Genomic DNA, 26,848 nt, shown 5'->3' with positions numbered 1-26,848 from the left:
CCCCTGCAATGCTTTCCAAACCCCCCTTAAATTCTCTCCAGTCACCCCCCTGCCCTTCAGCTCCTCCAGTGCTCTCTGCTTCCCCTGTGCTCTCCAGCCCCCCTAGTGCTCTTCTATCTTCTATCATGTCTGCAGTCTCTGACCTTCTCTTGAATCACGTCCGCAGTCTCTGGCCATCTCTTGTATCATGTCTGCAGTCTCTGACCTTCTTTTGTATAATGTCCGTAGTCTCTGACCATCTCTAGTATTATGTCTGCAGTCTCTGACCATCTCTAGTATTATGTCTGCAGTCTCTGACCATCTCTTGTATCATGTCTGCAGTCTCTGACCATCTCTTGTATCATGTCCACAGCCTCTGACCACCCCTGTACCATGTCCGCAACCTCTGACCATTTCCTGTACCATGTCCGCAGCCTCTGACCACCTCTTGTACCATGTCTGCAGCCTCTAACATCTCCTGTAACATGTCTGCAGCCTTTGACCATCTCCTGTACCATGTCTGCAGCCTTTCACAATCTCCTGTACCATGTCTGCAGCTTCTGACCACTTCCTGTATGATTTCCGCACCCTCTGACCACTTCCTACACCATGTTCACAGCCTCTGACCACCTCCTGTACCATGTCCACAACCTCTAACCACCTCCTGTACAATGTCCGCAGCCTCTAACCATCTCTTCTATCATGTCCGTAATCTCTGACCATCTCTTGTCTTTTATAATGTCTGCAGTCTCTGAGGGGGTGTCTGGAGAGGAGTTAAAAGTGGGAGCGCCGTCGGGATGGGGATCACAGGAGAAGTCAGACATATGTGGACTATATAGAGGAGACTACAGGATAAAACCAGAGCATGGTGCACCTAAGAGGAGGTCAGTGACAGTGCTGCCAGGTCAGTCTGAGGGGGGGTCACTCATGTAAGGGGGAGTGAATACAACAATGTAAGGGGGCACTGTTATAAAGGTTCCCCCTTATATCAGCCCCCCCCCCTCCCTTCCTTAGTGCATTCACTCTGCAGAAGGTGGTCTCTGGTCACCAGAGTCCCCCCTACATCAGAGTTCCGGGAATTACCCTTTACATCAGTGTGCAGGATTTCCCCTTACAGTGCAAGGGGGAACTGTGTGGATGCTGATGTGAAGGGGAGCTCAGATGTGTAAAGGGCAATGCTGCAGACCCTGATGTAAAGGGGAACGCAGTGGAAGTTTTCATGAACAGTTAGGGTGTGGGTTACAGGGAGGATAGGTGTGATGAGGGTGCCAGGAATCCTCCCTGCAATGAAAACTACCAGTGCTGATCTCCCAGCGCTGATAACTTATATATTGTTTTACTATATCTGCATGCTACATGTGTATTCATGTCAAATGTGAATGTCAGGTTTCTGTGGTAGTGAACCCTTGTAGAACGCCAACCCAGGGTTCCCTAGAGCGTGGAGTCTAAGCCCCAGCCTGCTTCCTCACAAGGTCTACTAATGGTAAGGATAGACTTGCTGCAAGCTGGAACCAGGTTGCGGCTCTCAGGTATGCTCAGCTGATGATACATAGACCGCATATTCAGAGTACAGATGACGGGAAACAGAAGAGAATCCGAGAAACAAGCCTGGGTCAGGGCAGATAGCAGAAATGCACAAACAGAAGACAAATCTGGGGTTGCTACATGGGAAGTCAGATGATAAATACATGAAACACTAGGCACACAGGAGTTCAGAGAAGTAGGGTGTTTCTCAGGCAATGTGGACTGCACTGAGCATGTAAACACAAAAGAAAGGAGGCACAAGCACCTAGTTCATTATCCTTGGACACCTTTAAAAATGTATTTTGAATGCCAAAAACATACTTACAAACATGAAGAGTAAAAATCGCATAAAATGAGTACATCTCAATGTGGAAAGGGCAGATCCTTATGTTGGGACCACACTGAGCATGTGTTATATAGGGAAGCAAACTGGGAGGCAATACCAGAAAGTGATGGAAGGGAAAGGAATTATAAACCTACAGAATAGCAGGTGACACCCATAGGTGAGCACAGAAGTCAAACAACACATGTGAAATGAATCAGGGGACTAGGAGATGAACTGCAGCAAGGAGGTAAGAATTACACTGGCAGGAAAACCGCAGGCTAAATCATGACAGGGAAAGATTTCTTTGCTAACAAGCATCTCATTTCCCCAAACTTGTTTTAGATCTACAATTTTGCAACTAGAACTGCATAATATTCAACAAGAATCCACAAATGCTTTAATAATTAAATGCAGATAATGTTAGAAATAGAAGGTATTATGTAAGATTACGTTAACACTTTGATCTTTTGGAGAAAGAAAATGGTGATATTCTAAAGGAAAATCAAAGTACGGATTAAGAGCTCTAAGATCATATTTAATCCACTTGCAGGTACTGGGTTAAAGCTTTGCCAACAGTTTTAATAGGTCAGAAGTTTAAGCTTACTATCAGTTTATATATCAGACATAGCTGTATGGATAATGTTGATGGTATTTAGTCCCATTGGGAAATCACCTATTTGCTTTTCAAGGTCTCACTGCAGGTATTGATACTTTTGCTCTACTCATGTTTCATGGTTTACCCAAATGTGTTCCTGCTCAAAGACTTTTGTAGACTAATTAGATGATAACTTTAAATTGACACTACCAGACAAATTAGAGTGCATACTGCTACCTACGTATGATAATTATCATCCCACGAGATAAAGAAGCTTCAGACAAACTGTCATGTCAGTGGACTAATATATGCTCTATTGAATTATTTTTATAGGGCAGCTCTTGTCATTGGATGTGTTTAGTTGCAACCAGGGAGAATTAAACATCCTTTTGCAAATACAGATGTAGTTAGCTTCACCTATTATCTTGGCTTATCTGCAAAATCATAACATCTTAATTACCGTGCCTGTAAGGCTGAGAATGCAAAGTGATATTTTGGACAGTCTGTAGTCTGCATAAACAAGTAAAGTGCTGCATACAAATACATAACTATTTAAGACTGCTGTGACACAAACTAGTAAACTTAATAAACATTATTTTGTTTACAGAAGTTACTCATACATTATTATGGACAGATGGATGATGGACATACAGACAAAGTAAAATAGATAGATAGATAGATAGATAGATAGATAGATAGATAGATAGATAGATAGATAGATAGATAGATAGATAGATAGATAGATAGATAGATAGATAGATAGATAGATAGATAGATAGATAGATAGATAGATAGATAGATAGATAGATAGATAGATAGATAGATAGATAGATAGATAGATAGATAGATAGATAGATAGATAGATAGATAGATAGATAGATAGATTTAAATTAGTATATATGTATGGCTAACACTCATTTCCATGTCGTTGTTTTACCAGCTTAAAGTACCAGTCCTCCTTTTGAATAAGAATACTGGTCCTATAAAGTACCAGTCCCACTAATTACTCTCCTATATAAAGACCCCTTTACCTTGTGGGTGAATAGGGTGGACACAGGTGCACATTAAGGTAAGCATTATTATTATTATCCTACACATGCCTGTCCCTGCTCTATTTATTGGCAGAATTAATTAAGAAAATTATGATCATCATGTTGGAAGAGGAAAACACTGGTGGGATCAAACAGACATGTTCTACATGTTAGGCATATTAAAAACTGCAAGAAATACTGTTGTCATGGTTGTATGTTATAAATGGCCACCCACTCCCTCTGAGACATGTCTATGGACACCAGAATTTGCAAAAAAAAAAAAAAAGTGCCCTCGGGTTAATTTTTGGCAATAACTATTCTTTACCCCCCCCCCCCCCCCGTGATAAACCAGTAAGGTGTCAGGTCATGCTTTCTTCCTTGCCCTCAAAGGCATGAACATACATTTCAAACATTGTGTGTGGATGGGGGAATCTTCCCCTCTGAGCTATTGTATTCTGACAGTGGGGAGACTTCCCAACTGTCAGAATACACTGATCAGGGTTGCCGCCTGTAGCCTGTAGCGCTGATTAAGCGGGGCAAATCCAACAGGGCGGTGCTGATTAAGCAGGGCAAATCCAACAGGGCGGTTGTATAGACGTCAGTAGATAAACGTCTGTGCAACCTCCCTGTCCATACATGGATTGAAAATCAAATGGTCCCTGCTGAACCAGCCAAATGTCAATCTTTGTATGGCTGGCTTAAGAATCCATGCACATAGAGCCCCCCTTTTATTACCTAAGACCTTTCAACTTCATGTACAATAGTTTTGTTCAAATCACTGAGGGTTTTTCCTTGTCAATAATTATTATACAAAAAGTTTCTTCAGCAATATTAAAAAATTGCAACATTGTGTGAATGTATCACAGAACTCTTGTACTGAGCCAATACGAATAACAAGGTCCTCTATAAATTCTTTAATTGAATGTTACCTTTTGTGCATTCATTTTCCTGAAAATGTTCTTAATTTTGCAAGTGTATTTCTGACTGTCAAGCTAAATCGGTTTATCTCCACATTTTCAGAATCCAATCAGCAAGTGTTAAAGTGATACTAAACAACTGTTTAATTTACATTATCCTTTCTATTTTGGAATGTGATGATGGCACTGTAAGTATTTTAATAAAAAAAAATCTACCTTTTTTCAATCGATATACAGCTGTCACATGACCCAGCTCTTTCCCAGCCTGTCTGCAGGGAAACATAAGCAGGAGGAGCTCCTAGTCCTCCACTGCCGGTCACCTGTTCAAAATAGAAAAAACAGCCTTTGGAATACAGAGTAAAAATAAATAATATCAATAAACTGTTTTACATTGTCATACGAATATATATTTGAAATTTTGGCAATAACATGGTGTGGGTGGATTTCTGCCAGTCACAGACTGTGTTACGCCCCTCCAGCCTGTGTCTTAGAATAAGAGGGAGGAGAAGCCTCCATTAATCTACAATACATGCATTATCCCATCCCCATTGTGTTTAGCTGGTTAGTTGGCATGGAGGAGGAGAGAGGGAATGGGCTGTCATGTACCCCTGTGTATGCGCCCACATATGTGACTCTATAGTCACATTGGCTGCTCAGATGTGGTAGAGAAGAAATATTCAGCATAGAGACTCACTAAAAAGTGAGCATGTGCAGAGTTGCTACCACAGCTGAAAAATCATTTGCTGAATTCGGGACATAAACAGAAAGTGGAGATAAAGAACAGCCGGATCAACCAAGTTTTTGCAGGATACAGAAAACCAATCTCATAATGACAGAGTAAGTCTGAACAGCATGTAACACAGCATTTATTGAAAGTTTTTTTATGATGTGGGTTTAGTGACACTTTATTTAATATCTTCATTTGTCAAAGTTCTTTATTTTTTGGCAATATTCTCTCTTTATCTCTCTCGCTCTATCTCTTTTTCTCTTTCGATATATATATATATATATATATATATATATATATATATATATATATATATATATATTTTTTTTTTTTATCGAGAGAGAGAGAAAAAGTGTTGTAATCTATAAAGGGGTTGATGAAACTGACACTGCCTACCAAGATATGGCCATATATGTGATAAATCTTGATCACAATTCTTAAGAAATGTAATGTTGAAGCCTAGTGTTGGTGTCAGTGACATGGGGAGATAAAGAATGTTGCCTGAGGTTAAAACATGCTGACATTGGTGAGCGTTACACTCTCTATGCCTCAAACAATTTATCTTTAAATGACAGAAGTTACAGATGGCCCATGGCCTTCTTTAATGTGCGGAGGCCAATAATTCAAACAAATGAAGGAAAACTGCTTTTAAAACAATGAGGTGGCATAATTTTTCTCCTCCCGCCATATTGTCTGTCATTTAGGATCATGGTTCTGTCTGGGAAGAAGTATTTTTTTTACATTTTTCAGCAATCAGTTTACTAGTAACAGATACAAAGTAAAGCATATAAATCATCAGTTGGGTTGATCACTCAAATAAAATGATGAGACACAAAATGTATGTTTTACAAAAATGTATAGCATTTGCACATTATTATAATTATAATAAACGATTCTACATTATTATAATTATGTCTTAGAAAGTTAACGTGTAGAAATCATCAACTGTCATCACATATCATATTCATTCTGTGTTTATAAAATCCTCTAAAATATTAGTGAAATACGTGTTTGCATTCATACATTCTGCAAAAGAATTGTGCTTTGGAATCCATGTACTTTAGCTTAGGAATAAAGTTGGAGTAATAGTCATTCAGTAGCTTTAAAAAGTATGTAAAAATAACAAATGAACAGAGAGGAACCTTCAAGTCTGAAAGTCAAAGACAACTTGTGTGGATTTCAAAAAACTGCCCTTCACTCCCTGAGGGACTTGATATGACTTGACTGAGGTTGTCTTAATCTGTTTTCTGTACACACAAAGAAAAGATATTAAACATAGCCCGTAGTGAGACTTACTGCCTGAACTACAAAGGACATGGAACCAGTATCCCTGCAATCATGTTGATAGCAAAAAGTAGTTATTTGCTGTATGTTAAAGTACAGACATATTGCCACATTTTAGGGAACAAATAAGTTCAGAAATATAAAAAAAAAAAAAATATTGGATCCTACTTAATTCTGTGCTTACAAACGAAATTCAGGGAATTTGGCCTATTTCTGGTAAATTAATACATTGCTTCTTCCTCTTTAGTAAGTAGCAGATTTAAGACACCATAAACTTGAATAAAATTTTCTTTGGTTACTAGATCTGAATTATGGTTGACCCTATCCTCTCTGGCACGGTATTTTCTGAGCCATGTTGGCTCCTCTCCGTACCCTCTCCTCCCTTCCTTATATCCCATTCTTATGTTATTCTTTGTTGCTTTGGTTGCAGATTATACTATATATCTACCAAGCATTATTGCATTTACTGTTTATATTATCTATATATACGAAGCTATGTATATCTGTTCTTTGTACTACTTTTTGCTATGCAATGTTCGTATTCCTTTTATCTGTGTTGCAATCTTTGAAAATCAATAAAAATGATATTAAAAAAAAGACACCATAAACTAATAAAATATAGAAAGAATTATTGGCTGCATCTCCTAACAGGACCATGACTTTGCATACTTAAAGAGGTTGTAAACCCCAATTTTTTTTTCAACCTGAAAGAGAAACACATAATGAGCTAGTATGCATCGCATACTAGCTCATTATGAAATACTTACCTTAGAATGAGCCCCCGCCGTGCCATCCGCTTACCTCTATGACGGGCGACATTTTCAGTCGCCCGTCTTCCGGGATCGCGGCATCTGGCCATCTGATTGGCCGCAGCCGCGATGACGTCACTCCCGCGCACGTGCGTGGGAGCCGACGGTCACAGCATGGGGCTTTGAAGGAACGGTACCAGCGGCCGTTCCTTCAGAGCGCATGCGCCAGTGATGTCACTGGCTGCATGTAAGGTAAATGTCTCCTAAACGGTTCATGTTTAGGAGATATTTACAGTACCTATAGGTAAGCCTTATCATAGGCTTACCTATAGGCATAACTTGCAGAGGAGGGTTTACTTCCTCTTTAAAAGCTAACTACACCCAATGGGTATTCTAGGCAAAAAAAGAAAAACAACCCGTGCACCGCGCATCTCGATTTCTTTGGCCTAATATTTTTGGCCTAATATTTTTGTATAACAACCTGACTGGATAGAAAATATTACCATTCATCACTCAATGACTACATCTTGAGTTATTATAAATATTATTTTTCATTATTTTTAGTGTGTCTAAATATTTAAATTTTTATAAGTAGTATTTTGTTTTAAGATCTAGATAACTTATCTTTGATTATATACCTTCAGGTCTAAATCTGTTACAAATGTGGTGGCCCTTTGTGAGTGGGGATAACGCTTGGTTAAACCAGTCAGATATAAATGTACATGTCCAAATTCAAATAAATTTGACTGATCTGTGTAAAACAAGGCCTTGTATTAAAACTATTTCCTACAGGCACCTGAAGACTTACATGCCAAGAACGCTGGGTCAGTCATGAATTCCAATGTTTCTCCCAAAACAATCAAGTTTGCTGTTGGCTGCTTACTAACACTTCTACTAGCAATGAACACCTGTATGTGGCATCTAGGTTGTAATCAGTATTCATAGTTGGATACGCCAGAAGGATTTATGTCTGTACCTTTGTATCACTGTAAAATATCATAAAGATGTAAGGTATACTTTAAACTGTTGCCCCAGCAACCCCCTCAAGTCTTATACATATCTGTTCTAGCTCATCTAAAATCTTTACTGTGTCCCATAGGGAGTCAGAGTGCCACCACTGCAGATGGCTCCCAGATGGGCTTTTTTAGTCTACATTCATTCTATTGAATGGACATTTATTATGCACCTTTAGAATAAATGGAGATTATTTCACAAGAATTATCCATTAGGGAGACAACTGCAATGGTGGATGTCTTGCTGTGCTTGACAAGCCTGCAAGGTTGTACTTTAGCAAGTAATATCTCACATCTCCTTCCCCATTCCTATTTTTTTCTGTTCTTCACATGCTCTTTTTTGTTCTTCACTCCAAATAGAGCAGGGTAATTAAGAAAAATGGTAACATCTTTAATTCAGCAATGTTATGCATTAGCAGAGGCTGATGAAAACAGTAATTGTAGCCTTTTATTGTGTTACAGCTTTGCTCCTTAAATTTAAAGTATTATTAATAAACAACTACAGTGTGGATTAGTGAAGAAAATTGACTGACCCACACATCTGACCTTAAAAATTGCACGGCAAAGACAATCTTGTTTCTTTGAAAAATTACCAAACACTAAAGTGTTTACTTTTAATATAATTACTTTGCTTTAGACAGTCAACACACTTAAATTGATTGTACTAATGATGTAGCTCCTAGCTTGAACCCTTTTCTTAGTTCACAACAAAACATTTTTTGTCTAAATTTTATTTTATATATGAGCCTTTTCTGTGTGTTATATAAGGTTTACATTTAAACACATGAGTGTAGAAATAAGGAAGCTGCAATTGCTGTGTTAGTTATTAAAGTGGACCTTCCGTAATTTTTTCATCTTTACATCTATTAAATCCTCTGCCCTTGTTTTAACTTTGTATAATAAACTATTTTTTTTTCTGCCAGTAAATACCTTATACAGCCCACTTCCTTTTTCTTGTCTGGTAATAAGCCTAGGATAATGACATCATGGACAGCTCTCTCTCTCTTACTCTCGTGAGAGTTTGCCAGCAAGGGAAGAGGGGTGAGTAATAGAAGAGCCAAGGAGAGTTGCACAGCTGGAGGGGGGCTAGAAGAGGGTGGAGATTACAGGAGACTGCAGAGATCCATGAATATTCATAAAGAGAGGGGAAATGTGCAGGCAAGTAGTGGTGTGAGTGTGTCTGTTTGTCTGTATATACAGTATTTCACAAAAGTGAGTACACCACTCACATTTTTGTAAATATTTTATTATATCTTTTCCTGTGACAACAGCAATTTTGTGAAATTACACTTTGCTACAATGTAACGTAGTGAGTGTACAGCTTGTATAACAGTGTAATTTTTTTCCCCCTCAAAATAACTCAAAATAACTCAACACACAGCCATTAATGTATAAAGCGCTGGCAACAAAAGTGAGTACACCTCTAAGTGACAATGTCCAAATTGGGCCCAAAATGTCAATATTTTGTGTGGCCACCATTATTGTGCAGCACTGCCTTAACCCTCTTGGGCATGGAGTTCACCAGAGCTTCACAGATTGCCACTGGAGTCCTCTTCCACTCCTCCATGACGACATCACGGAGCTGGTGGATATTAGAGACCTTGCGCTCCTCCACTTTCTGTTTGAGGATGCCCCATAGATGCTCAGTAGGGTTTAGGTCTGGTCTTGGCAGTATGTCACAGTATATGTTGGCATTCATGGTTCCCTCAATGAATTGTAGCTCCCCAGTGCTGGCAGCACTCATGCAGCCCCTGACCATGACACTCCCACCACCATGCCTGACTGTAGGCAAGACACACTTGTCTTTGTACTCCTCACCTGGTTGCCACCACACACGCTTGACACCATCTGAACCAAATAGGTTTATCTTGGTCTCATCAGACCACAGGGCATGGTTTTAGTAACCCATGTCCTTAGTCTTCTTGTCTTCAGCAAACTGTTTGTGGGCTTTCTTGTGCATCATCTTTGGAAGAGGCTTCCTTCTGAGATGACAACAATGCAGACCAATTTGATGCAGTGTGCAGTGTATAGCACTGACAGCCTGAACCCCCACCCCTTCAACCTCTGCAGCAATGCTGGCAGCACTTATACATCTATTTCCCACAAGACAACCTCTGCATATGACGCTGAGCAAGTGCAATCAAATTCTTTGGTCGACCATGCTGAGGCCTGTTCTGAGTGGAACCTGTCCTGTTAAACCACTGTATGGTCTTGGCCACCGTGCTGCAGCTCAGTATCAGGGTCTTAGCAATCTTCTTATAGCCTAGTCATCCTTATGTACAGCAACAATTCTTTTTTTCAGATCCTCAAAGAGTTCTTTGCCATGAGGTGCCATGTTGAACTTCCAGTGACCAGTAAGAGAGAGTGAAAGCAATAACACCAAATTTAACACACCTGCTCCCCATTCACACCTGAGACCTTGTAATACTCATGAGTCCCATGACACCAGGGAGGGAAAATGACTCATTGGGGCCAGTTTGGACATTTTCACTTAGGGCTTAGGGGTATACTCACTTTTGTTGCCAGCTGTTTAAACATTAATTGCTGTGTGTTGAGTTGTTTTGAGGGGATAGCAAATTTACACTCTTTTACAAGCGGTACACTCACTACTTTACATTGTAGCACAGCATAATTTCTTCAGTGCTGTCACATGAAAAGATATAATAAAATATTTACAAAAATGTAAGGAAGATACTCACTTTTGTGCGGTACTGTATGTGTGTGTGTGTGTGTGTGTGTGTGTGTGTGCGTGTCTGTGAAAATCCAGGAAGTGAACAGGCAGCAGCTTCAGCTACCCACAGTTAAAATGTCTGCAGCCAGACTTAGTGGAGGGACATTTCTGCAGCATATTTGGCAAGTACAGAATCACAGTATATATAAAATAATATGTAAAGTGGTTGGAGGGAAGCTTCAGAATGACAAAAATGTTTTTTTTACAAATTGTGTGAGCAGGCTGCAGTTCCTCTTTAAGGCTCGGTTTCCACTAGTGCGACTTGCGGTGCGACTTGACACATGTCAAGTCGCACAGCAAGTCAAACCCCATTGTTTTCAATGGGGCACGTTTCCACTGCCGCGGCTTCAGTTGCCGCGACCTCAAAAGTAAATCGTGTACTACTTTTGAGCGCGACTTCCCTCTATATATGAGGGACAAGTCTAACTGAAGCCGCGGTTTACTTTTGCTACGAAGTCGTGCTAGAAGTAGCACGACTTCGTAGCCGCACTAGTGGAAACCTAGCCTAAAGGGGCAAAATCTAAGAATGTCATTACTACCTAGTGATTGGCTAACCTGGAACAAGCATGCATTCCATTCAATCTCCTACTCTATATTCTTGTTCCAGGTCACTAGATCCGTTGTGGTTAACTTATTCAATATAATAGGCCTTGAGTGCAGCTCCTAACATGTCCAGAGAGCTGCGCTTAAGCTTTATTTTCATAAATTTGCTATTGGAACCTTTTGCAAAAAAAACATGAATGTAATACATAAAATGGTAATGGCACTCATCAATGTAAATGTTTAATGCTTTTGCATGCATCCAGAACGCCTACTGTATTTGTAGGGACCTGGGGATCCAGGCTGAGGTTATTTTTTTTAGATTTAATGAATATACAGTACGTAACAACATCTTCCCCATCGTAAGTATAACAGACACAGCACCTTTCCCATGAAGCACAGCACCTCCACTCACACTATCAACCAGCCTTCACCCCATGTCACAGCCGTCCTCACCCGTCAATTACAACTCTCTCCCGCATCTGCTGTTTCCTCCCACCATCCAACATAGCAGCCCCCTCTTCCGAACAGTTACAGCTGCGCCTGCTCCCCTTTCTAGTGCCCATCAGTTACATATTCCTCCAATTCCTCCCCTTTCCCTCATCGCTTAGCCATTGCTCCATTGTGATCCCCTCCATCAGTTAGGATAGATGATCAGTTAATAATCATCATATTTGGTCAATGACGTCACCGGGATTCTCCCATCCATATCACACCTTAAGCCAAGTGAATTAATTTGCTCACATCTATAGTCATATACAACCAAAGTCTAAATTTTCTGGTATTCTTAATCAATATATTTTCTTCAAACCATTCACTTGTAATCATTCTTTACATGCTAAGATCAAAGAAAAAAATGTTGTCTGTAAGAGGAATACCATAACCGTCCACACTGCAAATCATTCAACCAGTAATTTTTTTCCACTATTCTGTTTTAAAATGACAGCTAAAATAAAAGTGGTTGCTATGTGTTATTGCATTCTTCACATCATTGTTTTTGCACTACATTTTTCAAAGACATTTGCAAGCAATGAACAATATAGTGGAACTGTATTTTTATCACATGTCTCTCAGATGAACTAAGGCAGGTAAACTCTCAGAATGGTGGAGAAGAACAATGCAATATGACACGCAAAGCTGCACATAAGTGGAGATCCTTGATTATATTATGTGATTCTTTCTGTAGATTATGTGCTTGATGGGATACAAGGATACAGATATGAATATAGTTTTAATGTCAAGTGTTCATAGAACTCAGGAAATCAGTCATAGGAAATTCAAATAAATTATTTGACAGATATCATGTGTTAGAGAGTCCTATTTATTTTTGAAAAATTATTTTTAAAATCTAGTAGATAACATCATAAAATACTATCAATAAAAAGGTTTAAGAATGTTTGCACCTGACTGCCTCAATCAACTGCACCACAATACAGGGATTGAGAAGTTCAAAAGTCAAAGAACCCTCTTGAACTTGCTGACTGTGTGAACGATTAGTCCATTTAAAGGATAAATTGAATCACACTTATTGATTCTGTGCTGTGGTCATAAAACAGAAAGGCCTGATGAAAAGACGTAAAGGCCATATATTTCTCTCTGTTATTGCTGTTCATCACACCTCTTTTAATGAAGTGTTAAGGGAATTAAAAATACTGTCAATTTTTATTTCATCATAAAGAAAAGACATAAAACAATTTGGCTAAAATTGCAAAATATGCCCCTGTGGGTCTTCTAAATAAATGCTTTTGCATGTGATGTATGGGAATATGCACACCTGTTAAAGTAATGATGGTCTTTCGAAGAATCATATACAAATCAATGAATCTGGTGCATCTGTGCATAGTAACCAATCAGCTTCTAACTTACTTCAGCTTGTTTGATTAAGCTTTGACAATAAGGGCGCGTTCACATATGTGCGGCCGCGGTTCCCAGCATGGGGTCCGGTGTGTTCCTGTTCTCCGGTTCAGATGTGAATCAGGTATGACAAAACACAAAATGAGGTTGAAGGATTGTAAGAGGTGCATGAAAGTCAGCCAGCCCCCAGTCTGATGTACTCACCCTCCAGTCTGTCACCAACCAAATAAAACCTGTCTCTTGGTACAAAGAACAGGGGTTTAGTTGACACACATTTGCAAACGCATGTGAAAGCTGCAGAGCCACTTCACGGCACCCTGTTATATCTGCAGTCCTACACTCTTAATTTAGTGTCCTCACACTGGAGGCACATGGCCGCTAATGGGTGGATGGGGAAACAGGTGAGAGGGAGACAGCCCAACCTCCCCCAACCCATCCTCATCCACAACTGGCTGTTGTCTCAAAGACTGTCTTTGAGACAACAGCCAGTTGTGGATGAGGATGGGTTGGGGGAGGTTGGGCTGTCTCCCTCTCACCTGTTCCCCCATCCACCCATTAGCGGCCATGTGCCTCCAGTGTGAGGACACTAAATTAAGAGTGTAGGACTGCAGATATAACAGGGTGCCGTGAAGTGGCTCTGCAGCTTTCACATGCGTTTGCAAATGTGTGTCAACTAAACCCCTGTTCTTTGTACCAAGAGACAGGTTTTATTTGGTTGGTGACAGACTGGAGGGTGAGTACATCAGACTGGGGGCTGGCTGACTTTCATGCACCTCTTACAATCCTTCAACCTCATTTTGTGTTTTGTTATAGGGATGGAGACGCCGGGCAACACCAGCTTGGGTCTCATATAAAGTCCCACCTAGTCCAATATGTTTAAGCAACCAGGGATGGAGACGCCTTGCTCACAGCTTGGTGCCTCATATAAAGTCCCACCGTGCGATTTTCGTGCGTTTTTGGTGGATGCAGTTTTGATTTGACCTTAGTGTTTTCCGTATACAGGGATGGAGACCAATAGCATGACCTGCTTGTCTCACACAAAGTCCCAAAAGGAAATTAGGGATTTCAAAGGCAGTGTGCTTTACAGGCCATGCCCCATACATAAAATCCCTTCCTATCTATAAGCTGCATCCACCAAGGGGATGGAGGTGTAATGCTTTTCAGCTGGTCTTTTCCAGTTTGCACCATGGTTATAAACCTAATTATTTGAGTCTTTGAGACAACAGCCAGTTGTGGATGAGGATGGGTTGGGGGAGGTTGGGCTGTCTCCCTCTCACCTGTTCCCCCATCCACCCATTAGCGGCCATGTGCCTCCAGTGTGAGGATACTAAATTGAGAGTGTAGGACTGCAGATATAACAGGGTGCCGTGAAGTGGCTCTGCAGCTTTCACATGCGTTTGCAAATGTGTGTCAACTGAACCCCTGTTCTTTGTACCAAGAGACAGGTTTTATTTGGTTGGTGACAGACTGGAGGGTGAGTACATCAGACTGGGGGCTGGCTGACTTTCATGCACCTCTTACAATCCTTCAACCTCATTTTGTGTTTTGTTATAGGGATGGAGACGCCGGGCAACACCAGCTTGGGTCTCATATAAAGTATCACCTAGTTCAATATGTTGAATCAGGTATGAGTTTTTTCCTGAATTCATACCTGAATGGGACCCAGACATCCACAGGACCCTTTTGGAATGCGGACTGTGGTGCCCCAGACATGTGTGAACTGGCTGCATTGAGAGCAAGTCACACTCGCATGTCATGCAAATTGGATGCGGGAAAACCTGCATCAAATTCGCCGGCCTAAAACCTGGAAGCTGATTGGTTACTAAGCAAGCTGCACCAGATTTTGCACACTCCAGTTTTAGAAAGTCAACACCAGTAGGACACATTTTCATGAACACCTTTCTGGCAAGTGCCAGAGTAGAAAGTTCACTTTGCTGTAAGAGCACTTCACTACTGAAACTAATGGAACTAATGAAATCATTATGAGGATCACATCCTTGGTATATCCATCCCATTAAGAAGACACACTTCATGGCAAAAACACCAGGAGCTATTTTTAGTATGCAGGTATAAGTGCAAATATTGTAATTATACAAATTATGTAATTTGAACGGTGCATTAATGTTATAGTAGCCTTCCTAAAAATTGGCTACTTAATATGCTGTATGCATATGACTTACATACACTCCCAGATTTTTTTTTTTTTTTTACAGGTGATGGGGAAGAATGTGTATGTATAGTTAGGTCCATATATATTTGGACAGAAGCACAATTCTAGTTTTTTCAGGTATTTACCAAAACATAGTTATATAATGGACATGGGCTAAAAGTGCACACTCTCAGGTTTAATTTGAGGGTATGTACATCCAAATCGGAGGAAGGGTTTAGGATTTACAACTCTTAAGAATAGCCATCCCCCTTTTTCAAGAGACCAAAAGTAATTGAACAATTGAGTCAAAAGCAGTTTCATGGCCAGATGTGGGCTACTTCATTATTTCTCCATCAATTAAGCAGGTAAAAGGTCTGATGTTGATTCTGGATACACACTATACAAATTTCTAAAGATTTTTTTCCTTTAGATTTACCAAAACCATATATTATGAGGTCAAATCTAAACACTTTCAATTTGTATCCAATCAGGCAGGCCCTTGCACTACATAGTTGAAGGTAAATCTAAAGGTAATCAAACAACAAATGTTGTATAGTGTGTATCCAGCTTAAGTGTGGTATTTGCATTTGGAATCTATTGCTGTGAACCAACATCATGCGTTCAAAGAAGCTGTCGTTGCAAGTAAAATTGGCAATTGTAAGGCTTCAAAAAACAAACAAATTCATCAGAGAGATAGCAGCAACATTAGGAGTGGCCAAATCAACAGTTTGGTACATTCTGAGGAAAGAAGAAAGCACTGGTAAACTCAGCAAGGTAAAAAGGCCTGGACGTCCAGGGAAGACAACAGTGGTGGATGATCGCAGGATCCACTCTATGGTAAAGAAAAAACAATTCACAACATCCAGTCAAGTGAAGGACACTCTCCAAGAGGTGGTTGTATCATTTTCAAAGTCTACAATCAAGAGAAGACTTCACAAGAGCAAATACAGTGGGTTCACCACAAGGTGCAACCCATTCATAAGCCTGAAAAATATTTGGACTGATGAAACTAAGATGAATCTGTACCAGAATGACGGGAAGAAAAAAGTGTGCAGAAGGCTTGGAACAGCTCATGATCCAAAGCACACAACCTGATCTGTAAAATATGGTGGAGGCAGTGTGATGGCATGGGCATGCATGCCTTCCAGTGGTACTGGGTCATTGGTGTTAATTGATGATGTAACAGAAGACATAAGCAGCCAGATGAATTCTGCAGTGTTTAGAGATATATTGTCAGCCCAGATTCAGCAAAATGCAGCAAAGTTGATTGGACGACGCTTCACAGTACGGATGGACAATTATAAAAAACACACTGCAAAAGCAACCCATGAGCTTTTGAAGGAAAAGAAGTGGAATAATCTGCAATGGCCAAGTCAATCACCTGATCTCAACCCAATAGAGCACTTGCTGAAGGCAAAACTAAAGGCAGAAAGACCCACAAACAAAGAACAACTGAAGACAGCTGCAGTTAGAGCCTGGCAAAGCATCAGAAAGGAGGAAACCCAGTCTTTAGTAATGTCCATGGGTTCCATACTTCAGGTAGTCAATTGCCAGTAAAGGATTCTCAACAAAATATTAAAAATGAACATTTAATTTATGATTATATTAATTTGTCCAATTACATTTGAGCCCCTGAAAATGGGGGGGGGGGGGGGTCTGTGAATAGAAATGGTTGCATTTCCTAAAATGTGTACTTTGATAATTATGTTCAACCCCTTGAATTAAAGCTGAAAGTCTGCACTTCAAATTCATTTGGATTGTTTTGTTTTAATTTTATTCTGGTGGCATACAGGGGCAAAAGTATGCAACTGTGCCTGTGTCTAAAAATATACAGTATGGACCTAACTGTATAGCTCAAACTGTTTTTAGCTTTAAATAGAATGGTTGGGGTTTGGGTCCCTGTCAAGTTTAATCAGTGCCCTGATTATCAGTGTCGATGTCCCTTTAACACAAGCCAGTTATTTGCACTCTTCAGCTCTCCTCTCACATCCTGTCATCAGCTGTCATTGGCTGACACCTGATCACGTAGTAAAGGGCCCGTTACTGGCTCTTTACCCCGATCTTTAATCAGCTAAGTCCTTTGGACTCAATGATTACAGAGTGCGCTGCCCGCTCGCCACGGAAGGACGTCAATAAACGCTTTCCCAGCACACTAAGCCCGCGCTGTAGCCGTCATTCAGCTATAGTGCGGGTGGCAAGCAGTTAACACACACAAATCAAGCAAAGAGAGACATGAAAACAGAGGAGGTAGCACTAAAGGTCTGGGAGGAAGTATAGTTTCTTGGAAAATAAGGCTTAATTTATACTGAGTTTAAGTGTGGAGCATATATAAAAAATATTCCACCTATAGCGTGGATTCCAGCACAAATACGTATATTATTTAGGGATAAATGACACCACTCAGAAAACACGAAAAACATTACAAATGCAAAAAATGAGTTAAAGGACCCTTATGTAGTCACATGCTGTACACTGTGCAAGTAGCATATTTAATGTAATTATTGTCCTGTATGTAGAAAAAGGACTTGACTTTTCTAGGTTGCTTTCTTCCTGCTCTGACATACAGTATCTAGCCACTTTCCATCCTAGCTGTCAACCAGAACAAATCTATCCACAAATAACTGCCGGCTATGTCCAGATAATAAACAAGGTCATTCATAAATGTGTGCCACATACCAGTCAAACACAGATGTTTGAAATCAAGGCTCTCTAAATGTATTTAGGGTGTGCAGACACACATCCTTTTCTACCTATAATTGAAGATAAGCAAATCTTTTAAAATGGTTCAAGTGTCTGATCCATAAATCAGGATGATAGCGGTAAATCTGGATTCATAGGCATATGTTTACTTATATCCATACCCAAAGTAAATCCACAACCATACAATTGACTCAAGATAATCTGTAGCTTAAAGTAGAACTATGACCTTCTGTTAAAGAAAAAAAAAAAAAATTTTTTTGCAGCCAGTAAACTCCCCAGCATGTTATCCTATGTGTCCATGCACAAATAGGCTGTTATCAGCAGTTTTTGGCAGGGGCATTTTCTGGCTGGAAAAAATCCAAAACTAGTGGGTTTTAGGAGCCGTTTTTCAGCTGTAAAAACGCTCTAACTCTGATAAAAGTTGAAAAAAGCTGAAAATTGCCAAAAAACGCTGAAAAACACGGCTATTCATCATTTATCAACATTTTTGAGCCATAAGCTTTTGTGGGAGTATATTTTTGTTATAAAAAAAGCTAAAAAATGTTACAGCTGAAAAAGCTAAAAACAGCTAAAAAAATGCTGAAAAATGCTACTGCAAAAAAGCTGAAAAACTCCTTCTACAGCTACAGCTTTTTACTGACGTTTTGATAACATCCAGCATGCATGAGGCCTAATAGTTTTCTCTTAGTCCCCCTGTAAAATCTCACTAATACCTGTTGATCCTGACAGTGAAGTCTACCCAATGCAGCTTCCTGTGAAGGTGTGGCAATGATGCTGCACTGCTCCTGAATTCAGAGTTGTCACTCTCAAGTAGGCTGTGGCTGCTTACACTACAGTGTAAGAAATGACACTTTGCTACAATGAAAAGTAGTGAATGTACAGCTTGTATAACAGTGTAAATTTGCTGTTCCCTTAAAATAACTCAACGCACAGCCATTAATGTCTATACCGCTGGCAACAAAAGTGAGTACACCCCTAAGTGAAAATGTCTAAATTGGGCCCAAAGTGTCAATATTCTGTGTGGCCACCATTATTTACCAGCATTGCCTTAACCCTTTTGGGCATGGAATTCACCAGAGCTTCACAGGTTGCCACTGGAGTCCTCTTCCACTCCTCTATGATGGCATCATGGAGCTGGTGGATGTTAGAGACCTTGCGCTCCTCTACCTTCCATTTGAGGATGCCCCACAGATGCTCAATAGTGTTTAGGTCTGGAGACATGCTTGGCCTGTCCTTTACCTTCAGGTTCTTTAGTAAGGCAGTGGTTGTCTTGGAGATGTGTTTGAGGTCATTATGTTGGAATACCGCCCTGTGGCCCAGTCTCCAAATGGAGGAGATCATGCTCTGCTTCAGTATGTCACAGTACATGTTGGCATTCATGGTTCCCTCAATGAACTGTAGCTCCCCAGTGCCCACAGCACTCATGCAGCCCCAGACCATGACTCTCCCATCACCATGCTTGCCTGTAGGCAATACACACCCTTTGTACTCCCCACCTGGTTGCTGCCACACACGCTTGATAACATCTGAACCAAATAAGTTTATCTTGGTCTTATCAAACCACATGACATGGTTCCAGCCATTCATGTCCTTAGTCTGCTTGTCTTCAACAAACTGTTTGCAGGCTTTCTTGTGCATCGTTTTGAGAAGAGGGTTCCTTCTGGGGCGACATGCAGACCAATTTAATGCAGTGTGCGGCATATGGTCTAAGCACTGACAGGCTGACCCCTCCCCATCTCTTCAACCTCTGCAGCAATGCTGGCAGCACTCATATGTCTATTTCCCAAAGACAACCTCTGGATATGATGCTGAGCATGTGCACTCAACTTCCTGGTCGACCATGACGAGGCTTGTTCTGAGTGGAACCTGTCATGGTAAACCGCTGTATGGTCTTTGCCACCGTGCTGGAGCTTTGTTTCATGGTCTTGGCAATCTCTTTATAGACTTGTCCATCTTTAAGTAGAGCAACAATTCTTTTTTTTTTTAATTCTCAGAGAGTTCTTTGCCATGAAGTGCCATCTTCAACTTTCAGTGACCAGTATGAGAGAGTGAGAGTGAGAGTGATAACACCAAATTTAACACACCGTGTAACACTCACTAGTCACATGACACTGGGAAGGGAAAATGGCTAATTGGGCCCAATTTGGCCATTTTTCACTTAGGGGTGTACTAACTTTTGTTGCCAGCGGTTTAGACATTAATGGCTGTGTGTTGAGTTATTTTGAGGGGACAGCAAATTTACATTGTTATACAAGCTGTACACTCACTACTTTACATTGTAGCAAAGTGTCATTTCTTCAGTGTTGTCACATGAAAATATATAATAAAATATTTACAAAAATATGAGGGGTGTACTCACTTTTGTGAGATACTGTATATATGATGGGTTTACTCAAGTTGGGATCACCTTTCCTAGGAATAAGCCTTAAAAGCCTGACTTGTAGCCAGTTTTATTTAAAGGGTTGTGCTTAAAAGGTTGTGTTTTAAGCTTCTTGTCAGCAAGAAAAGGGGGTGCTGAATTTGAAATATGTTCTAATATCGTAAAAAATATAAATGTTACCTTGTATAAAATATTCAGCACCAAAGTACATGGCAAAGATCTAATATTATCTCTATAAACCTGAGGACTGCTGTTACAATGTAGACAATATGTCAATATGCAAATATAACAGTTATGGGGTAAAAGTCTATCTAATGTGTCCATTTTGTTGCCAAATTACCATAAACAAATACTTTGTCAGCATAGGGAAAGAAAACCTCTGCTGAGATTTGACACATAAGAAACAATCACAATCATAGCAAGCCAGCCTATGTAAAACATATTGCAAACATAATTTTCTCTAGGAAGGAAAACAATTGCCTGTACCATAGCAATAGCTGCACTGTTTGCTGTTTAAAGCAGAAGATTCTTGCTGAGAAAATCGCTTGTAATATTTGAACAAGATAACCTTTGATAGCCTCCCAATTCAATATTATTTCAAATAGATTTTTATGTTTTTGGCTTCCCTATGCACTTATGCAACATTGAACATTTGACTGTACCTCGTTGTCGCAGTGAAAATTTGTATTTTTTCCTTCTTTTCTCTTTTTTTTCACATTATCTGAGATTGCTCCTACAGAGTTTCAAGTCAGTAGATGTATACACTAGGGGAAAGCTACTTTTAGAAATTCAATACAAAGCAAATCAGTCTTTGGAAACAAGGTTGTAATGTATGGCCAGTCTGTATTCTGCCCCAGAATTCCCCTGGCTATTTGATCCAGTTATGACATTGACAAATTGCTGGCACTCCTTGAGTACAACACTATTATGATAGCAGAGCCAAGTAACTGGTGTGTTTTAATGTTATGAAAATCTGGCATATGCTGTCATTTTCCTACCATTTGGTTTTCAGGCAAATGCAAATAAAGGACAGGAAAAATAAACTGGTTTTTGATAAGCTGAAGCATTACATGGATTGATTGATCCCAATTTTCAGTCTTTGCAACAATTGTGCTCTGCCAAGTATCAATGCCGTAATCACCTGTAGCATTGCATTAAACATGTACAGTGTATGATAAAAGCACCATTCATTTCTTCTATGGTAAATAGAATTATGTAATTGAAATATGTATTCTCAAATAGGGGTGAGCTCAAACAAGTTAGGATTCTAGTGTGAACCCACCTGGCTTTGTGCAGTAAAAACTTCCTAGCAAAATATTATAGACATATTTTATACAGATAAAAGCGTATACATATAGGCACTTGACAAACGATGTAATATAGTGATAATTACTGTATTATATTTTGACATTAGTTTAACTACTGAGGGACTAGGTCCCCCGACCCCCAGTTTGGAGTTGAGCCCCTGGTGGATCTCAAGTTTTCATAACCATTACATTCTTGATTACTCCTATACATTTACAACATTTTTACAATTTACTACATTTACATTTTCTGTCTGAGCTGTACTTAAAAGTGCCTTGTGTTCTTATACCATTTGTATTATTCTGTTGTATTCCTAACTACATTTTTCAATAAAATCTTTATGGAAAAAAAAACAAAAACATATACATAAACCACATGGGTGATCAATCCGGGACATTGGAGGCCTTAACCGGTTGCCGACCGCTGCATGACTATATACTGCGGCGGTCAGCCCCGGCCAGGCAGAGTGACGTATGGGTACGTCACTCGCCTGTCACTGACTTGTGAGCCAATTGCGGGCTAGCGGGCGCGCGCCCGCCGAGGCGCTTGCCCGCCCCAGCTCGTTCACTGACAAGTCAGTGCGTGTGACTGGCGGACCCGATCATCCGCCGGTCACTCGCGATCGCTCCGGTGAAGGGAGAAAGTCAGGCGGCTTATGTAAACAAGCCGCCTGTCATTCTCCCTGGTGTAAAAATGAAGATCAGACGGTTCTACTATGTAGAACCGTTGATCTCTGTTTTTACACCAATAGCCATGTCCCTTTACAGTTAGAATCACGCCCCTAGGACACACTTAACCCCTCCCTCTCCAATACAGTTAACCCCTTCCCTGCCAGTGTCATTTTTGCAGTAACAGTGCATATGTATAGCACTGATTACTACAGTAATGTCACTGGTAACCCCAAAAGTGTCAAAAATGTCAGTCAAGGGTCCGATCTGTCCGCTGCAATGTCGCAGTACCGCAAAAAAAATCGCAGATCGCCGCCATTACGCGTTTAAAAAAAACACCAAAAATGACAAAAATCTTTCCCTTTGTTAGTAAACGCGATAACTTTTGCGCAAACCAAACAAAATACGCTTTTTGCGATTTTTTTTTACCAAACATATGTAGCAGAAAACAAATTGGTCCCAAATGTTAAAAAATTTTGATTTTTACATTTTTTTTGGGGAATTTCATATAAAAAAATTTGAAAAGTATTGATATTTTTGCAAAATTGACGCACTTTTTTTGTTTATAGCGCATGATCAAAAAATCGCACAGGTGATCAAATACCACCAAAAGAAAGCTCCATTTGTGGGAAAAAAAGGACGTCAAATTTGTTTAGGTACAGTGTCGCACGACCGCGCAATTGTCCATTAAAATCACGCAGTAAAAAATCGCAAAAAAACCCCTGGTCTTTTAGCAGCCAAATCCTCCGGGGCTTATTAAAGAGGATTTGTTGATTCACACATTGTAGACCTGTATATATATATACTGTATATGGGTCCACAAACAAGGTTTACTAAAAAAAAGTTTGATATGAAACTGTCTACATTTGATGATTAAAGGAATCCACATGTAGAGGAGTGTCTATAAAAAAACCAATGCCAAAATTGGCTGGTGGAGTCCAACTTATTTACTACCCTTTCACGGCAGGGATACCACGGCAAATGGTGACTGATCAAGGCAGTGAGAGTGTCGGTCCTCCAAAGAGGAATACACTTAAGCATTGATGTTCTCTTTATGTGAGATCCTATTGGTCTGGTAAGCAGCCTGTTTGTCCTAAGGAGCACAGTTATGACATAGAAGCACTTGTTATAACTTTTCAACACAGAACACTTTTTCCTGCACCTGGATGAATCATTAATTTGCTTTTTTGTTAATTAATATTTTGTTATTTATATTTGCACTTTTACTTTGATGTGGAGTATTTGATATTTAAGTTTTTGTATATGAACTGTTAATTGATCAGCACCTTTTCATAACACATTGTCATTTTTGCACAGGATAAGTAACACCTTAGGATACTGCGTATCATTTGAATATTTATCACCTACTGGGTGTAACACGTGATACTTAAAGAGACAGCACATTGCTTTTAAACTAAATTTGTGTAGGTCCTGTACTCAGGAATTTGTCTAGTGTAGCAGTCTCCCCCTAATAGCGGATGAGCACAAGTTCCCAAGTTTTATTTATTAACCATATGCGATATGATCAGAAGTAATCAAACTACTAATATTCCATATACAACAATAATTAAGTGCTCCTTTCTTACGGGGGCCAGTGCTTTCCATACAAATTCCTACATTTATAAATAGTGCCCACAAATGCAGATTTGTAGTGTCCAGTGCTTCAGAAAGTGCTCCATACTTTAATCCACCCAATAATCCATTGATCAGTATGCACGCTATCCACTTTACACAATTGCCTTGTTGGTATGAATTACTGTATGTACATTGTGCTTCCACAACACTTAGTGCTTCTCCTCCACTTGTGATACCCTCCTTCTGTGTGAATCTTTCTCTGAGAACCAGATCTTTTTTCACCCCTTCTAAATTAAGAGTGGGTCAAATAGCACCTTTCCCAAAAGAGATTTTTTTTTATGCATCTCCACCACATTCCTGCTCTGGGCTTAGGAAAACGCTGCTGGTCATGATCACTATGTAAACGCATGATCACAATGTCAACAAAGCTGTTCTGAATGAATTAATTCATAACAGCTGTGTTTCCTATGCTGTGATTGGCCCACTGCTATCATATGGTACCTGGGCCAATCACAACACCCTGTGCCATATGGTCAGCTGTAGCCAATCACAGATCACTAGTGATCTTAGCTATCATGAATAAATAACCCATTCATGACAGTTGAAAACTTTGCTGTTACAGTGATCTTCACTGTAAAAGCAAACAAAGTGTAAAACAAAAATCCCTGATTACCCCCCCCAAAAAAAAGTGCAGTAAAAATATAAAAATAATAATAAAAAAAAAATGGAGAAAAATGTTTAAAAAATTAGAATTTCAAATATGTATTTATTTTTATCATATATTTACCAGGCAGTGTCCCTGATTACAGTCACATAAGACGTATGATGCTGTACTGCACTAGCGACCGCATGCAAAAAAAATGTGTTCAATTACTGCATTTTCAAAAAAAATTTGACAAAAAATTACAACTTTACAAAACTCACCATACCTCTTACTTAAAGCGGAGTTCCGGCCTCAAAATCAAAAAAATCGATGTTGGGCCATCCGCTTGCTGATGGTCACCTGAAAAAGAAATGGATGCTCTCTAATTTTTTTTTTTTTTGTTCACTTAACTTGTTTTTGAAGAAAATATACTCACCTTCTTTCCACTTCCTCCCTCTGTGGCCGCGGTCCACGCCGTCACTTCCGGCTTGCGATGATTCCTGGTAGCTGAATGTTATCGCTCCCAGGAGTCAATGCGCCTGCACCGGCCCCGCTCGTCACTTTCGGTGCAGGCGCGGCATTCCCTGCCAAACAGTTTCTGGGCATGCCCAGAAGCTGTGCAGAGATGCTGCGCTGGCACTGGAAGTGACGAGCTGGGCCGGTGCAGGGCATTCTGGGACTCCGACTTTACCGAAGAGGAGGCAGAAGAGGATGCGCTGGCTTCAGCTGCCCACGCTGGAGAAGAAAGTTTAAAGGTAAGTATTTTGTTCTAAAAGGTAAGTGCGACCCGGGACAGTACAGAGGCTATCCATTATGGAATGCACTAGCCCTGACTGTCCCGGGGGTATTTTTATCTAAGATTCACCCCCGAGGCCGGAACTCCGCTTTAATGCCTCAGACTGTATAGTATCCAAAAAGGGGTTATTTGGGGGAATTTGTACTGTCCTAGCATTTTAGGACCTCAGGAAATGAGATAGGCCATCAGAAAATCAGAATTAATCAATTTTTAAATATATTATAGTTTGTAGATGTTATATCTTTCACACAAACACAATAATATACACTTTTTAGGATTTTTTTAACAACAGCATGTAGCAAAATACATTTTAGCCTAAATGTATGACAAAATTTGACTTAATTGGATATGTTTTATAACAGAAAGTAGAAAATATTGGGGTTTTTTTTCGGACTTTTTTCGTTTATGTAGCAAAAAGTAACATACCCAGTGGTGATCAAATGTCTCGAAAAAAGCTCTATTTGTGTGAAAAAATGATAAAAATGTAATTTGCATACAATATTGCATGACCGCACATTGGCCAGTTGCAGTAGCGCAGTACTGAATAGCAAAAAATTAACTGGTCTTGAAGTGGGTATAAACCTTTCAGAGCTCAAGTGGTTAGTATATCTCATAACACATGGCTTCAGGGAAAGACATAGTTTAAAGCCTTTTTTTTTTATAAAACCACATAAAACACATAAAATTGCACTTGCATCTCACTGTGCTATCTCCCAGCACTTGGGTAAAGATAATTGGTTTCTATGTATTAGCCAGCTCCACACGCTTCCTTAGCGAGTGAAGCTGGCCAATACAGACACTAACATCATCATGTACGGGACAAAACACACAAGCCTGAGTTACAGACAATGACGTCATCACGCATGGAAGCCACAATCGCACCAAGGAAGCAAACGGAGCTGGGTAATATATAGAAAAAAAACAGCAGGGGTGCGCTATACCCATGCACCAAACCCACTATGACCTAAAATTTCACTTTTATTCATAACTGTCTAAAACTCATAATGTAGAAAATGAAAGTAAGTCATAAGGATGCCAGATGTCAGACCTTATAGGACAATGCGAAATGAGTGGAAAAATACAAAATAATGGAACAGTGCCATGTGCTTTTTTCAACCACACTTTTTGCACTGTACACCCCTGATGAAAGCCTTGTTTTGAGGCGAAACATGTTGGGTTAAGGGATTTTTGTGACTTTTAATTATTTTTCTTAACTCTTCATTATGGGCACTTAGATATATTTTGACAACGTGGGTTTAGTTGTAGGAGGAAAAGGGATATTTTGTGGACTGGTGGAGATAGTGGATTGATAGGAGTACATTATTTCCCCAGGCTGGAAGGATACTGTAATATATTTGATTTT

At 39.9% G+C, this 26,848-nt stretch overlaps 1 protein-coding gene across 1 annotated transcript in view; it reads right to left on the bottom strand.

Moving 5' to 3' along the window:
* LINGO2 (leucine rich repeat and Ig domain containing 2) overlaps positions 1–26,848 on the bottom strand; it is a 386,108-nt gene that overhangs the window by 196,368 nt on the left and 162,892 nt on the right. The gene's annotated exons all lie outside the window — the stretch shown is intronic.

This window comes from Pelophylax lessonae, assembly GCF_965119305.1.
Source record: "Pelophylax lessonae genome assembly, chromosome: 1".
NCBI lineage: Eukaryota > Metazoa > Chordata > Amphibia > Anura > Ranidae > Pelophylax > Pelophylax lessonae.
This window is presented reverse-complemented; position numbering and strand designations above follow the sequence as displayed.